General features: G+C 43.7%; 1 protein-coding gene across 1 annotated transcript in view; it reads left to right on the forward strand.

Annotated features, from left to right (window-relative positions):
• The window catches only part of NT5C1B (5'-nucleotidase, cytosolic IB), a 143,533-nt gene that overhangs the window by 95,862 nt on the left and 30,527 nt on the right, over positions 1-17,144 (forward strand). The window lies entirely within an intron of this gene.

Below are 17,144 nucleotides of genomic sequence, written 5' to 3' on the forward strand. Positions count from 1 at the left end.
TGCGAGTTACTATTTCAGCTCCTGCCCACACTTTCCTCATTATAGACTAGACAGTGGTCCAAAGCAACCATGCTTGTAGCTAATGTCCTGCAAGTAGTTCACTTGTAGGTTTTTGCTTGAGTACGTTGATTTGATTTGATTATCGGATTTGTAGAGCGCACGAATGCCCGAGGGCGTCTTGGCGCTGAAATGACTGAGACTGTTTGAACGGGGGGGGGGGAGCGTTTTGCGTACATCTGGGCCAAGCTACCCAGAGAAGAGCCAGGTCTTTATGCTCTTTCTAAAAGCTAGCAGAGATGAGCTGTTTTTTATTTCTGTTGGAAGTTTGTTCCAGGTTATCGCTGAGTGCAGTAGAAATCCCCCCCCCCCCATCTTAGTTGTTTAAATCGGAGCGTACAAAGGAGGTTAGCACTGCTGCATCTTAGCGTCCCGGGTGGGATGTACGGTGCCATGTTTGTTTAAAAAAAAATGCGGGACTGAACCTTGCATAGATTTATATGCCAGGCATGCTAGCTTAAATTGGATTCTTTTCTCAACCGGTAGCCAATGTAGACTTCTGAGTTTAGATGCCACCGGCTCAAACCTAGGTATGTTCAGTAATTTTTAGGTCGGCATTGTAGGAAGGTGGATACCTGACTATGGTTACCCCAGATTTTTTGCCTTGTGTTTAGCTGGTTTTCGACTTAGTTGGCCTGGGATCCTGCTAATCAGGGCCCCAGGCTAGCTGCTCTCTCTGTAAAATGGACTCCATGTACCCTAGGTACATAACTAATTGGATATTGAGTCACCTTATCAGCCCCTGTATAGTGTACTATAGGTACCCAGGGCATAGGTGCACCCAAGGCCTACCAGGGGCTGCAGCATATCTTTTGCCACCCCTGACTGGCCATCCAAACTGACACAACGGGCTGATCACTCAGCTGGGGCAAGGTCGTGTAATCACCCCTTGCTTAGGTATAATATTCCTATATCTAACCTTATATCTAGACACATATGCACCTATAAGTCACTCCTATGGCAGGCCTTAACAATCCTGGAGGCAGAGTGCTTGGTTTTATGTGAGATGGTGCTCTAGCATGATCTGAGCCTGTCTGCAGCTTTCGGAACCATGTCCTTATAGCTGTTCTAGGATATTGCCATACCATATACTCTTAAGTGCATTATAATCCTCGTGGTTATTGCTAACTTTGGTTTGGCTGTATCAAAACATGTCGTGTATGGTGTCATACGCTTTGGAATACTACCCCCTCGCCAGTTCTGGTGACGGGGGTAGCATTCCACCCTTCTAGAGGGAGAAGACATGTTACTTTCCTTAATCCCAGTTAAAGTTAACCAGAGCCATAGCATCACAAAATGGATGCTGCTGCCACAGACACAAGTCTGACCTCCTGCTGCTGGGAGCCCTTCCAGCGAGGGAGGCTTGGACAATAGGTTTCCTAACACAGGGAGGTGCTAGCACCACCCCAGACAGGAGATAGTGGATTGGGGCAGGGGGGGCTGAATGAAACTAGACACTGCCTGGGGCGCACAAGGTGTCCCATGCATAGGCCAGTTCAAACCGGTGCTGGGGCACTCCAGCTCCAGCTTTGGCGCGAAACTGGACAAAGGTAAAGGGGTGTAACCACCCCCTTCCTGGTTACCCCCATAGGAGGGACCTAGCAGGTAATCCAGCCCCTTGATTTGGAATAAAGGTAGGAGCTGTGTCCTTAGACTTTAGATCATCCTGACTGAAACTCTGATACGAAACTCTGGACCCTTCGACATCCTACTCGACGTAGAAGACTGAAGAATCTCCCTTGTGGTCAAGGAGTGACCACCCTGTGCAAGCAGGCACCATCAAGTGCTCAACGGTTTGCTTTGTTGTTGCTCCCGCCGGAGCTCAAACGACAGAGACCGACAAGAACCAGACTTCCAGACATCCAACAGCCCGATCCACAGCCACAGCAAAGCTGAGACCCGTGGAGGCGACGAGAGACGTGGGACCGGCCATCTTGGAAAGCCAGCGAAGTGCTTTCTGTGCAGCTCCTGAGGCACCCTCGAAGCTGTGCATTGGCGATTGAGAAGCCCCAGCCCCGAGCATCCTTTGCACCAAAGATCACCTCTCCACACTCACCGAGTGCTGCGTGGGGCCCTTTTGCATTTTCCTGCTTGATGAGTCTGTCCGGTCACTTGCCCGTTGGCTAGTGGCCTCTGTGACGATGAACCTTTGAATTTTCAATGCTGGTCTGGTTGCTCCAGACTGGCCCTTGCTCCCCTGAAAAGGAGAAGCCCATCAGACTTTGCTGGTCTGATCCAGAAGCCATCTTCGATTCCTGCATGGGTTGCATTTGCCAAGGTCTGTTGACTCCGAATCAAGATCCGACACCGCCGACAGCGAGAGCCTTCGTGGGACAGTCTGTGCCCAGCACCTTGTTGTCGTCGACACCGCCTGGTCCACGTGGCAGCGGAGACAAGCTTCACGACATCACCTGATTGCAACCCGACATTGCCTGGTTCCTTCCTGGTCACTGACTAGTGACCCAGACTCTGTCCCCTCTGCTTTCAGGTACTCTACATCTTCGATCCACCCTTGGATCTAATCGGACTCTTCTCTCCTGGTCGCCTGCAGCATCTTTTCTCCAAGGCTCCATAGAACTCCACGACGAAACCCGACACACTTTGACACCTATGCACCCGCTTCCTGTGGGTGAGGTAACGCGAGTACTGTGGTGCTCCTGTAGAGGTTTACACTTCTAGTGTCCTAGTTTTAAGTGGTTAAGTTCTAGTCCAGTCAGAAGACTTCCAAATCTTTAACTTTCTAACTTTACGCACCCATTGACTTCTATAGGTGCACGCGTGTGCATTCAGACACTGCACCTGCATCCTTTCGACCTCCTGCTCCCTAACTCCTGTTAGTCCAGTGTAGCCCCAGTGATTCCCAAGGCCCTAGGCCTTACCATTGTTCGTGATGTGGTTCTTATACCACTATTTTAGTATATGGTTTTACGGGCCACCAGGGCCTATCCATATTTGTGCAACTTTTGTATGTTATATTAAGTTACTTGTTATACGCTTGTGCTCATAAAGAGTTAAGGGGATTTATTTAGAAATAAATACATATATATTTTGAATATATAACCTGTGTGGTGTCCTTTCATTTGGTATTAAAAGGTTTGCATATGGTAAAACAGCTGGCTTCACATGCCCTCTTGAGTTTAGCCTAAGACTGCTTTTGTCCATGCTACCACTAGGATAGCTGGTCTATAAGGTTGACTTTACAACCATCACCGTAAGGGTTGTTTGGACTGGTGCAAGGTGCTCACTAGAATAGTGAACATCATATACCAGGCCAACTTCTCACAGGCATTTCCTGTTACCAGGCGTTTTCTTTTGGTACCTGGAGTCAGGTAGCTGGCTTGGTACATCCTCGTTGTTCACCTGCCTGTCTGCTCTTTTACATACTTGGAATACATTTCAATATACTTATACACAAACCTTCGAGTGTGGATTTTACTACACAACACTTTTGTACTGGGACAAGAAAGATGGTCGAGCTGCTATGTTTTCCGTCCCCTCTTCCCGGTGCTTGAACTAATAAACCGAAAATAGGTAGGTAACTTGAGTTTTATAAATAAGCATCCGATATTGTCATCATTTTTTATCAAACAAACATTTTCAGCGAGGAAACATTTAATCCAGTCCCGTGCCTGAGCTAAGCTACTCGGCTTTGGTAAATGAAGTGTGCCGCCCTTGCTTGCTAACACCTGCTCATATAAAGGTTTTATCCAATGTCATAATTTTGCCTTGAACACAGGGCAATAGTTGCAGTTCATACCTTAAACACTGTGCAACTTGTCCTCCAGAAACACAGTCCACTTCCCATCCTCACCACTGCACCGATGACATCAGTGCCCTGTTCCTGATGTCGGTTTCCAATCAAGGGTGAAGACAGAGACCTCTTGCAGGAACGAAAAGTCCCTGCCAAGAGAGTCATCCGGCTCTCAGTGTCGAACCTCTCCACTTGCCCCACCTTCTACTCCAGTCATTCTGCTGTGTCCGGACGTGAGCCAGTATTCAAAATCCAAAATCACGAAATTGCGGTTCCGGGCTTGCTGCCTAATCCCAGGTGGTGGAAGTGGATGGACAACCTATATACAATTTATATATTCTTGTATATATATGAAAAAAGGTCTTGTCGAAACAGCAGAGATTTACTCGTGCAGCCCCCCATGACACACTGAGAGAACACAACCGCTCTCCGGACAATCGTGGTACCCAGTGAGATGACACTGCACAGCTCACGCCTGTCACCCACTACACACACTGCGGCAATCACTCAACACACGACCCCAATCACTACTCAAGTCGCATAGTGAGGCGCACAGCACCTGCCGCCCTTAAGCCTTTGTGAATTCCGGCATGGTGGCATTGGTTTAAAGTCCGCCGTTTTGGGACAGATTCTCGGCTGTCCTGCAAGTCCCCCGGGGCTAAAGCAGGCATCCACTTCTGTCATTACAGCTGATCACAGCAAAAAGACAGAAGTGGATGCCTGCTTGTGCCCCGGGGGCACTGACATAAAAAACACAACAGTACGCCCCTAGCTTGCTGGGAGGGGGGAGGGAGAGAGGAGGAGGCCTGAGCGATTCCCATGCAGAGCGAGCCAGGGGCACCATGTGTTTGTAAGTTAATTACAAACATATGTTGCCACAGCTCGCTACCGCAAGGGAATCACATACTTGCACACATTGCCGTTGAAGACCATGGAATGCGTGCACGTTTTAGCCTGAAAAAGGCAATCCTTGGCTACAGGTCTCATTCCTATGCAGCGCATGCGCGCTGCATAGGCGAGACCTAAAAAAGCAGGAGAGTCGTGTTATCTTGTGCCCTCCAATTGGTTACTACCTCGATATCAGATTGGATTGTGAAACACTATTGCATGAGTCAAGCAATTAAGCACACTTATCTTTAGTGCAGTATCTGAGATAGCTTGTTAGAGAGGCAGTGATCCAGAGTAAACTCAATTGCTTAATATTTTTCTCTGCCACTGTGTTTTCTACTTTACATTTCCACCTATTTTATTTTCCCTTTTTCAACAGACAAACTTTGGTTAAAGGTGGTATACACAGTGCCGGCTGTGGGTGACTGTGGTTTAACCTTCTTTTTTTGCCAAACTTTTTATAGTTTAGATGATCAGATTATGCAGGAGATGTGGATTCCCCGTTTTTTTATATGGCTGTTTAACGAGTCATTTAAAAGATAAAGTGATGAAAGTGGTATTCCTTTACTACTTTTTATGAAACTTTGCCATACATAGATCTGATGACCGCGGCTTAGTAATATCAAGGATGTATAGTGTATGATGCTGGGAATAACCCTTTCAAAATAAAAGGGTAGCAAAGAAAGAAAGTTGTTCTCCCTTTAAATGTAAATTTTTATCCATCGGCAAATTAAGTTATACTGGGTTCTGAAACATGTTAATTTAAATGGGCTTCTCCCCTCACATCACCCTTACTGTGTCTTGATGGTTAAACACTCAGTAAACCGGCACTGCTGCATGAACTCCTATTCACTAAAATGTCAGTGGCATTCATTGTGACATAGTGCACACTTTGGCAGACGATGATATCACAGGGTTGACCCCCTGCTCTATCAGATGCACCACAAAAATTATATTTTGTCTGAGGGACTAACGAAAACAAAGAAGTGGGGAACCACAGAAAGAGCCATGCTTACTTTATGTTCCTGCTGCTGTCACCCCTGAAACCAGCAACTGTTTCTATATTGGGGCGTGGGGCCGTCGCCCCCCCCCGTTTTCTTCGACATATTAAATGTTTAATTAATACTGTTATTGATTCCATCTTTGATCTTTATTGCAGTGCGTGGCATGACCTGGGCAAAGTTACAGGAGAGTCATAGCGGCGGAAGCCTCCGCTCCAAGCCTGCTTGATGATTGGCAGATGCTGGGTCTGCTTGGGGTGAAGTGCGCATGTCAGGTTAGACGGGTGCCTTGCTCTGAGAAGCCCGTCAAGCGCACTTGAACCCTCGCCAGGCTCTGTAATGTAGGAGCACGGGCATTGTTGCCATAGCCCCAAGGTTCCAAATGAGCGTTTACAGCCCCAGACCCAGCCAATACCTGCGCTGCTCTCTTGCTGTTTCCGGACAGAAACAACAATGGAGCAGTATCTATATTGGCTCAGGAGTCAAGGGGGGTGGGACAGGGCTTGAGGAAGGTGAGGTCATAACTTCCATGCTTGTGGCACGCTCCACACACGACTAGAGGGGAGCCTGCGGCAAAGTCAAACTCATTGTGTTCGGTGCTAAGACGGACTGGACAGTGAGTGTGTTTAAAATTTTAGTTTATTTATATTAGTCTAAGAGGTTTAACTAAGTCCATCCAGGATGTTTAGGTCCGTGGTGCTCTTTCTTGCTGCTATATTGTGCGATATTCTTTGAAGCGCCAGATAAGTGGGTGTTTGTATTAAAAGACGATTCCTCTGAAAAAAACACGTTTTTATTGAGATAAATTTGCTTTTAATAACACCTACTAAGCTGACGTTTCAAAGAATATCGCACAAATAGCTGATAATTTTTGCGGATACACCGACTAGAAGTCGATATACACAATTCTTTCACTTTCACACCACAACATAAAACCAATGCAGCATGCGGTGTGAAAGTAAAAGAATTGCGGTTGCCGAATTCTGTTTTCAAAACTAGTCACAGTGATCAGCTATTTGTCGCAAGCGGCAGGCGCTGCCCAACGCGAGTCCAGTGTTGTCACTGAGTGGACAGAACTTTTGCTGCATGGTTTCTCTCCCAAGAGTGTTTGTGACTGTGTGTATGAGCCCGGGATATAACTCGAAAATCCACAGAACTATAGAGCATCTAGATGCTATACCAGGGTAGGTCTTGGGGAGGGTGATGGGGTGGGGAAGGGGGGGGGTGGATTTAGTGCTGAAGGAGAAACTAATGGGTGATGGCATGCAAGGAAGCTTGTTGCAACCGGTGGGCCCAGTACTGTTTTGCTTGGCAACAGAAGAGAGGTTTTTTGAGGCCAAATCAACCTTGGGTCACACATTTGCCTTGCCTGTCCTTGGCTTTTACTGCAAGCAATTAGGCAGTGTGTGTGAACCATGCTTAGTGACTAGGCAGGACAGCCACCTGTGAGGCCCCGACATCTAGGCGAGGAGCGTCCGCATTCCCATCTGTGTGTACCTTTAGTGTGTCTGTATGTTTGTTCTATTAAAAAGCCAACGGTAATGCTTCTGAACTTCACTTTTTTTCTCTGTAAGATCATGGACCCGTTCAAAAATGAAATTCCACAGTCAGCAGCATCTGGGCAGGGGCGGCCTTAGGCATGTGCAAGTTGTGCACCTGCACAGGGCCACCAAACCCCAGGGGCCACCACGCCAATATATATCCTTAATATAATAATCCTCTGAGGATGGATACATATTTGCGTGGCGGCCCCTGGCAGGGATTTGGCGGCCTCCGACTCTGTTCCACTTCCAAACACCCAGACCCCTCTCTTCACTGGCCACCACGCTCTGCCCCGCCCGGACACCCTATTCCGGGGCCCCCTACCTACGATCCCTGCCCAGGGCCGCCATGAGCCTAGAGCCACCCCTGATCTGGGTTCACCGAGTTTGTACAAGCACTGTAGAAAGACAGACTAGCAAGGAAACACAAAACGGCAGTTCAAACATGATGTCTGTGTGTCAAAATTGTAACATTGCAGAAGCAATCAACTTCTTAGATGCTGCTACATCCTTCACGAAAATGAGTTAGTGTGAGAGCTCAGCATGTGTCCTTATATTATTCCAGTGCACCACAGGGTTCTCTTCTAACCTTGCACAAGCTACTTATTTTATTTCTTTATTTTAAAAATTTATAAAGCGCGGCGTATACCCGTGGGTGTCTTGGTGCTGTAATTTTGCTGAAAATCCCAGAATGAGGTGGTATCTGCCTTAAAACGTATTGTTGCTGAGCGGATTATTGATCGAATAACCAGGTTTTTACCAATTTTCTAAATTGAAATAGCGAGGGTGACAGTTTTATTTCCTTTGGGAGCATGTTCCAGATTTTGGCTGCAGCGTTGGTAAAGCTTCTATCGCCCCATGTCACCGTCCTGGTGCGTGGTACTACCAGTAGGTGACTCTGTTCGGAGCGTAAAGATCTTTTTGGTGAATAGTAATAGAGTTTTTGTTTGAGAAATGCTGGTCCAAGACCCTTAAGGGCTTTATAGGTGAGACACAGGGTCTTGAATCTAATGCGATTTCTCACTGTTAACCAGTGGAAATTTCTTATCGCTTGCTTGGTGGACTGAAACTTAGGAATGTCAGCTAGTAGCCTTGCGGCCGCATTTTGTATAAGCTGCAGTTTGGCCACCACTCGTGCCTGGGCGTTTACAAACAGTCCGTTACAGTAGTCAAGTGATGAGAGTACTAAGGAGCTCACCACTGTTTTCCTAGCATTCTCAGGGAGATAGGGCAGGATTTTTCTAATGATCTTAAGCTTGTAAAAAGCAGACGACGCAACCTGGTTGGCATGGTTGGAAAAATTGAGATTGTCGTCAAATATAATGCCTAAGTTCCTGACCTTTTTCACTGGTTCTGGAGGGGCTCCGAGGGGTGTCGACCACCAAAGAGTGGACCACTGTGGTGATAAATTTCCAAAGATCATTACCTCGGTTTTCTCCGAGTTGAGGCGCAAGCAATTTTCAGACATCCATTCCTTGATGGCAAGCATGCCTTCTTGGAATCTTGCCGCAACCTCCTCACCATTGTTCTTGATTGCGATCACCAGTTGGGTGTCGTCGGCGTAGGAGGTAAGGCTCATCCGGTAGTTCTTGATCACCCTTGCTAAGTCCGACACATAGATGTTAAAGAGTGTCGGACTTAGGGATGAGCCTTGCGGGACGCCACATGGGAGGGCGAGCTGAGGGGATTGAAATGCGCCCAGTGTCACTGCCTGTGTTCTATACAGGAATGAAGCCAGAAGCTCCTTGGCCTTTGAGCAAATGCCCATCTCTTCGACACGGTCAATCAGGACGGTATGATTGACCGTGTCGAAGGCCGCCGAGAGATCCAGTAGGACCAGTATAGCTGTTCCTCCTTGGTCCCTAATGGTTCTGATATCATCGGCGGCCTTAATGAGGGCAGTCTCCGTTCCATGAAGTTTCCGGAATCCAAACTGCGACTCATCCAGGAGATTATTTTGTTCGATATATTCGGCTAGTTGAACATTCATTGCTCTTTCCACAATTTTAGCCAGGTAGGGCAGGCTGGCAATGGGTCTGTAATTTTTGAGAGTTGTTTTATCAAGACCAGTTTTTTTCAATAGGGGTTTCAGCAGAGTGTTTTTTAACTTATATAACTATATAACTACCAGAAATCCCAGGATCAATCAAGATGTTCAGAGCAATCACCTAAGTGTCTCACTGTGCTCTGACTGCTGCAAGGCCGGTCTCTGGCAGTCACTGAAAAGACAGGAGAGGTGAGTGACTCCAGTGGGTGAGTTAGACTAAAGCGCACTGAGACCTCCTTTTATAGAGAGTGTGTGCGACAGGGCGCTTTAGATCCCAGCAGTGTGACTGGACATGTGTGCCCCCTGTGCTTAATTTGTAAAATATTAAGTGCCAGGGCTCTGACCAGAAGGCCACTGCAGCTTGCACCCCCATCGCCCTTGTCAATGCTGCCAAAACAACTACTAACCATCTCTCTCGCATGTAAATGCACCAGTTCAGATTATTCCACGTCCCCAACGCTAAAGGAATGGCTGGGGAGGCAGGTATCAGCAATTTTAATGTATGTTGTATTCCTAAACAACCATTGTTCGGCTCATCTCTTAATTAGGTGAGCAGCGCCATCATGTGGTAGACTGTTCTAAGTATGGTGTTGACAATTAGGTGCCGAGCACCGGAAACCAATTAAGTGCTGGTGCTGAGCACCGGAAAGCACCGGCTCAAATTAAGCACTGTGTGCCCCCCTCAACATACATGGATGGGAGGTGATTGTTTATTATCTGGTAGGGGGGTTTCTGTAAAAAATATCTGACCACCAAGAGTGGCTCTTAGAAGATGGTGTTCATTGATAGGCACGGCTTATGTTTGATGTTCGGGCCACGCAGTGCCCAGACTTCACTCATGATTTATTTATGAGTTAATTGGGCTGAGCAAACCATGACATGATTCAGATTAAATAGGAGTCAACAAAACGCCTGGCGTAGAGCTTTAATGAGCTGCCCATGTGATGGACACTCGCCACAATGCATTTAGCACTTTCTGTGTTTTTACAAGTATTATGCTGAGCCTAGAAGATGATTAATTAAACCATTGCTACTTAAGTATAATTTGAAGTTATACAGACCGGCCTTAATCCACCTCCAACAGTTAAACACTATATATGTCTGTGTCGCCTTTTCCTCTTTAATTTACCAAGCTATCCATATCCATAAGCAATTAGAATATTGTGAATAGTTATTGGTTTTTTGACGTTATAATTATTGTACCCAATGAACAAGAAAAGGGAAAAACTATCAATTAGAACGAGTTCCCATCAGTCCACCATCGAGACCGCCCTTCATCATCTGGGATCTCTTGTTCATTTCTATTCTTTTTCACTTACACACTTTTCAGCACTGCTATCCAGTTCTTCACTAGACACACCTTGTTCACATCTGTGGAAATTTGTTTGGGACACCCTTGACTTGGTTACTAATATCTGCCAGGTCTGTTGTGGTTTCCCTACCTTGAAATGAATAGTCAGGGGGTTTAGCAGTCAGGGTCTTTAAACACTCCCCTGGGACCTTCCTTTGTGTTTATTTGTTATACTTATTGTGTTAGATTTCAATTTCTTATTTTTATGGACGTATATTCAGTTCTGTTTTCATGTTTTATCTTTTTTGTGTGTTAAATGAAATTTTAAATCATGGAAACAAAATTATCTTGCTAACAAAATATAGTAGTCTCAATATTGACTACCAAAATATTTTTAAGGTAAGCATATATAGGTAAGTATAGATTTATTAGTTTTAACTCCACATCTACATACCTGGAAGGTATATATTGTTAGGTGAACATACATGGAGTCAATTGTCTTATACTTATACTTACATATATATACTTACCTTCACTATAATTTGGTAATCGATATTCTTGGTCACACAATATTTAAAACTTGAGATTCAGGAAGAATACCTTCTTTTAAAATGTGATTGCAAAAAGAATGGGACAGCACCTGAGGCAGCCTGATGACGGAGACACAGGCATTTTATGCATGGATATTTTGGCTACTGTTAGCCAGTGCTGTCCCTCGAAAAACTACATGATACGTGTAATAGTCAACCTGCAGCTGTGTTATACACATGGCCTCAGGATGAATTTAGGCAAAATATATAAAGGCTGCATAGTTATAGCGGGATGTGACTGAAACGTGTGCAACCTTTTTTCACCTGATAAGAGTAAGCTTCTGTTCAATATTTTCACAATCTTAAACTGAGGAAGGAAATGGAGATTAGCATGTCAATTTCAGGGTGAGGCTGACATGGAATACGATACTCCGATATCTCACCTTGTCAGGTGTCACCTCACAAAAGCGAAGCCCACAGTAGGGTGGGCACCAATCATCTGCCTTTGGTGAAAAGGCTCCCGTTGTGATAAGGCATTCACATTTGTCCTAGTTTACCTTTAGGAAGTTATAGCTTATCCATTCAAAAAGAGCCAACACAAAATTCAAAACATAAAAGGTGATGAATATGACCAGCAGCTGGGTATCGTCTGCATAGCTAAATAACGCCAAGTGGGAAAAAAAATGAATGAGTGTGCCCAGGAGTTAAGCACATCTATTAAAAAGTGAGGGACTTGTTGCTCAGTTTCATGGTACTCCACAAGACAGGCTTGAAGTCCGCCTTAAAAGGAGAGGTGGAGACAAACTGGCAACCAGATAAAAATGTGTTGAGCCATTTGAGAGTACTGCCCCTCTCCCCAAACTCTTGTAAGTAGACCGGCAGAATGAAGTAAGCGACAGAAAATCACCAGGGGGGCGGGGGGGATGCATGCACTGTACTGGTTTGAAAGTGTGTGCAGGCGGATAGAATATTCATTGGGCTAGAGTGGCATATCCTATAGACATTTTGAATATGTATTAATTTTTTTTAGAAAAAATAGGTGTTTTTTAAACCAGAATAGCTCGGAATTTAACGTTTTTGAGAGAACATTAGACAACGTTCAAATTTATGCCTGGGAAGAACCTAGCTGCAGAGCTAGATACTGCTTTAGCTGATTTCCTACACAACCTTAGTACCTCCTTGAAGTGACCGTGTCTCACCTTTCGAAAACTGTCAGAAGTGTTGGGCAATGCAATGCAAACGTAAGTACCTCAAGTCCAAATCAAGTTCTATAGCAAAGCAGTCAAAATATGTGAACTAGGTCCATCTAAAATTGCAAGGGTTATAATGGAAATGATAGACTTAAACACATATAGTCCCATTCCTGAAAGGTCTGTAAACGATTTATATGCTGAGAAAAGTACCATGTGAAACTGCACATTTTAGGCTCTTGAAGGCTTCCCAGCGTCCACCAGAGGGCGTCGAGTCAGGATCCTCGGATAAGGTAGAAGGGATGGTGTTAAGAAAGGACACAACAGGCTGGGATGGCTAAAGAATGACATCTTGGAGAAGGCACTCAGTTTCTGTGATGATATTCTCTTGCCTTCATAGTTTAAGATAAAATACAACAAACGAGTGACTGTATCAGAATGAAAAACAATCGCCTTGACTCCAATCCAGGGAGGAGGTGCTCTGGGCCTGAGATTCCGTGTGTAGATTGGGTACAGACAGGAGAGCCCAAGCACATTCTGCAGTCTTGTAAGAACTTGCAGAAGAATTAGTGAGGCTGCTCTGTTCTGGTGGAGTGTGACTTTGCTTGGGGGATTATGGATGCCAACATAGCCTGACATTACCCAACGTGAAGATGATTTGAGCAAATAACAGACATACTTCCACGTACATTGAAATGATGCAAACGGAAATTAACACAAGTGAAAAAGGACAGACCGTTTGATTTCCTCACGGTATGGGGCAGTTGAGTACCACAGCTATCACATCTACGTTTTCAGGGCATCTAGGCACTTGCCCTCTCAGGTTGAAGGGGGCCCAGGAGTCAAGGAATGGGCAGAATAATTGCCCTGTGTTTAGAGACAATTGTAGTGAGTGACACACCGCACACATAGTCTTCAGAACAACAGGAACGCAGAAAGGAAAGCAGGCACTTCAACTAGCAAGGAGGAAGGCACCATAAGATGTTCACTGTTAGTGGTTTTTGGTTTTGTATTATGTGAGAATATTTAGTTTCTAGATCTGCTGGAATTTCAAACTTCTAAGTTAGGTGATTATTTATTTTAATGACTGGAAACTCTATCAGAAGTCAGGCTTAGGTAAATCTCATGGGAATTTGCTTTCTGGTATATAAAATACCATGAAAACTTTACTGAATGTCCCAACATGGCTGGACCAACACTTGAGATCTTATTCATGTCTTCAGTGTTAACTAAGCTACTGTACTTAAGAGGTCTCGTATTTGAGTGTCTAAGTAGGCAAGTGGGGGAGGCATCCTACTTTTTTAGTGTCAGAGCCTGATGAGCTCCATTACAGAACCACACCCACACCTCCTGGTTATAAAATAACACACTCCCTTTGGTTGACCAAAATGTAACATTTTCCCCTTAGCAAAATTAATTTTGGAAAAAGCCTGACTGGAAATCCTACTACAATTATAGGCTTTATGCAGAGCTTTCAGTGTGGTATACAATTTATCTTAAGCAGAGCTGACAAAGTGGAAATACAAAATGAGTGTAAGCGTAATACTGAGAGATACAACTTCAGCATAGCTGACTTACAACATGTAGAGTGTATGCTGTGAATTTAGCACAGAGACACATTGTGGCACTGGTGAAAATTATGTGGCAGATACCCAAATCCTGTGAAAAGTTCCACTATGGATGAGCAAACTTCCATGTCCCGAGTTAAACATGTAAATAGGTTTGTAATGTGCGCCGTCTGTACCTCACTCATTAAGCCTTTGTTGCTTAACAATAAAAGAGTTGGAAAAAAATGTAAAGCTCTAAACACCAATTACCAATTAGACAGTGCAGACATGCAGACTCCCTGGCAGTATAGTGAAGTACAGATGGGTATCATTTATAGTGTAGGGCATACACTACAATCTGATAAAACCATGGGACACTTAAATATTTCTGAGTTGTCTCAATATATTATTGAGAGTGGAGCTCTACCTTAGTAGAGCAGGTGGTTATAGTTGTGTGAACGTTTGCATTGTAAAAAAAAAGTCCACGATAAAGTAATATACAAATAGAAATTAAGTTTAATACATTTTTTGCAATGCAACATGATGGTACACTATAGATGCAATTAAAACGTCTTTTTAACAACATCTGTGCAGATCTGTTATATTCGCAATTCACAGGGGGGCGTCTTAAGAGAATTTTCAGGTTAAGAACTTGCTCCAAAGACCTGGAGCATTAGATTTATGTTTTCAAAAATATGCCTTTGGTTATTTTGAATGGGAAGTGGAGATAGCCAATGCATCTGAAATTTTCAACTAAGCTTTGAACATCTGCTTCACATAGTGCATAATTTGTATTGCAAAAATGTTGCACAATTAGAACATGATAAAGCAGTTCAGTTTTGCTCAGGTCCAAAGTCAGAGTGGCCGGAGGATTATCAACTATGTAGAGAAGATTAGAGCTAGTCAAACGTACCTGAATTTTTTTTCATGTTTCTTCTATGATAAAATAGAAGCTAATTTGAAGCAGAAATTAAATAACTTGTGGTTGGTGTTAGTCACTCTCTTGCTCCAGTAAATGTGCAGATGCCTTTATAGTCCTGTTTTCAATTGTCTGTACCATGAAAAGATTAACATCTAATTAAAATTTAATTACCAAATGACTTGAGTAATAAACCTATAAATTCATAACTCGTGATTCCGAGATCATCAACTAGTCCACAAGAATGGTGGCCATGTACCTTAAATGTTATGAAAACAAAAAACTCCTTCTCCTGAGTTTGGCAAATGATTAGTAATGCTAAATTACCATTACCAAACAGCTCGGGAAGGAGGAGGACGCCACGCAGTTCAGCTACCCTAAACAAAGTTGGAAGCTAATCCACAAAAGTCCAACAGAGTGACCCTTGATTTTACACTAAAGAAAAAAGGAGGAAATCAAGTTTAAAGCAGGCTTTTTCACCAATAAAAGACAAAGTGGTGAGAGAAACAGTGACGAGCAGCTCCCAGAGGCGTCCTTCTAACCCTTTAAGACACCAAGAAAATAGGACCGGATTGAAGTTGGTCCATTTTTTAATCAACCCGGGTGGAGTTCCAGCAAAACCGATACAGAAGAATAAAAAAGAGGAAAGCAAACAAAACTTCCCTAGGAGAAAAAAGAGCTAAAGATAACCTGCTCATAAAATCGTGAAGATAGTGCCAGGAAGGAAATATGTACCTGGATATGATTTAAATGAGCAAGTCCTGAAGAAGGTGCGAGATTATTCGAGGCACAGAATCGCCGCGTCGACAGTTTGTTCCTTATGTTTAATAAATATGATGTATATGTAGACTTGTGTAACTATGCTTAACAGCATTTTTTATAAAAAATTGGAGTTTTTAATATAGCTGGCCAACAGCAAAGATGAATGCGCAAAAAAATTGTTTTTGATGTAATAATGTGTTGTTATTATTTTTAAATTATTTTAAAATAAATGAACGAAACTTTTAATTTTTGTGTTTGCAATATTTTCATGCTAATTTTTGGTCTGATACATATTAAGGTGTAAATTTGGTAACCTACGCAATAATTTTGTCCCCCCCCACTGATGTAAATGCCCCCATGGTAATTTAGCATTACTAATCATTTGCCAAACTCAGGAGAAGGAGTTTTTTGTTTTCATAAGATTGTTGACCCAATCCTTTTCCTGTCAAAAGGGTAGCTCCCTCTCTAACATTGACATGTACCTTAAATGCAAATCTATTGTTTCCCTTTATCAAGGAAACAATTTGGGGTGTTGACACAATGACCAATTTAAAAATCAATACATCGATGACGAATTAGTTTGATTATGTGTGTAATTACCTCACTCCATTCTGTCTTGAAGGCTGTTGGTTCTATGTTGTTGCCCTGTTTGTGGAATTAAGGTCATAATTGGTTGGTGCTCATTACATCGAGTGGTATTTCGTGTTATTTTAACCATCAGTGATTACACTGTAAAAGAAAATCACAATTGAACAGGAAAATGTCATCACTTAATTCAGATATCAGTTCACTTTTCAAGAGTGTGTGTGAAAACTTTCAGGGCAGAACTACCCATCACCCTACTTTGGAGGATATTCCTGTAAATGTCTCTGAATGATATGCTCCAAATATATAATCTCGGGTTTTTACCTGCTTCTTCACAGGTTACGTTTGAAATGCCCCCAAACAACACTGTATTTGTGCCCAGGTCTCACATTATTTTCTGTTTCCCCATGTCTTCTGCGAGGACATTCCTCTTGAAGAATTATGCACTTTCAGTTGCGTTCTTAAATTGTCTTACACCTCCACCCTGCCTGTTACATATCCATTTTCGCTGTATCTTTTAACTCTTTTTCTCTGCTCTGTTTCCTAGCTTTCTCACCTTACTTCCAGGTTCCTTCCCATCTTCGTTGCAGGACATTGTTATGGCTTTAATATTAGTTCTGGTTTGTGTATGGGAGCATTTGCAAGGCATGAAAAGAGTTCAAGTTCAATGACCTCGATTGACAAGAGAGATCATTGCAGCTAGGTTGACTTTAGACACCTTAAGTGTCCAAGGGAAACGTCATTCTGTTAAAGTAGTACATAGGCTGAAAATAGACCTCCTAAACTAACAGGAGAGGTCTCTGAAAACAGTTGCTACGTTTTTTACCACCTTGGTTGACCAGCTAGTGGCAGCATTGAAGAAAGGAACACTCAACTATGCTATGTCATAATGCAGCAGGGGTGTTAGCAAGCACGACTTTCACATGGCTTTTTGCATTCTTCAGCATATAGCTTTGCTGCATCCGCAAAAACCCAATTCCAGTGTGGGCGGGAAAGCATAACAACTTAAATAATATTGTATTCACTGAGAGGAGT

The sequence above is a fragment of the Lissotriton helveticus genome, chromosome 6 (assembly GCF_964261635.1).
Source record: "Lissotriton helveticus chromosome 6, aLisHel1.1, whole genome shotgun sequence".
Lineage (NCBI taxonomy): Eukaryota > Metazoa > Chordata > Amphibia > Caudata > Salamandridae > Lissotriton > Lissotriton helveticus.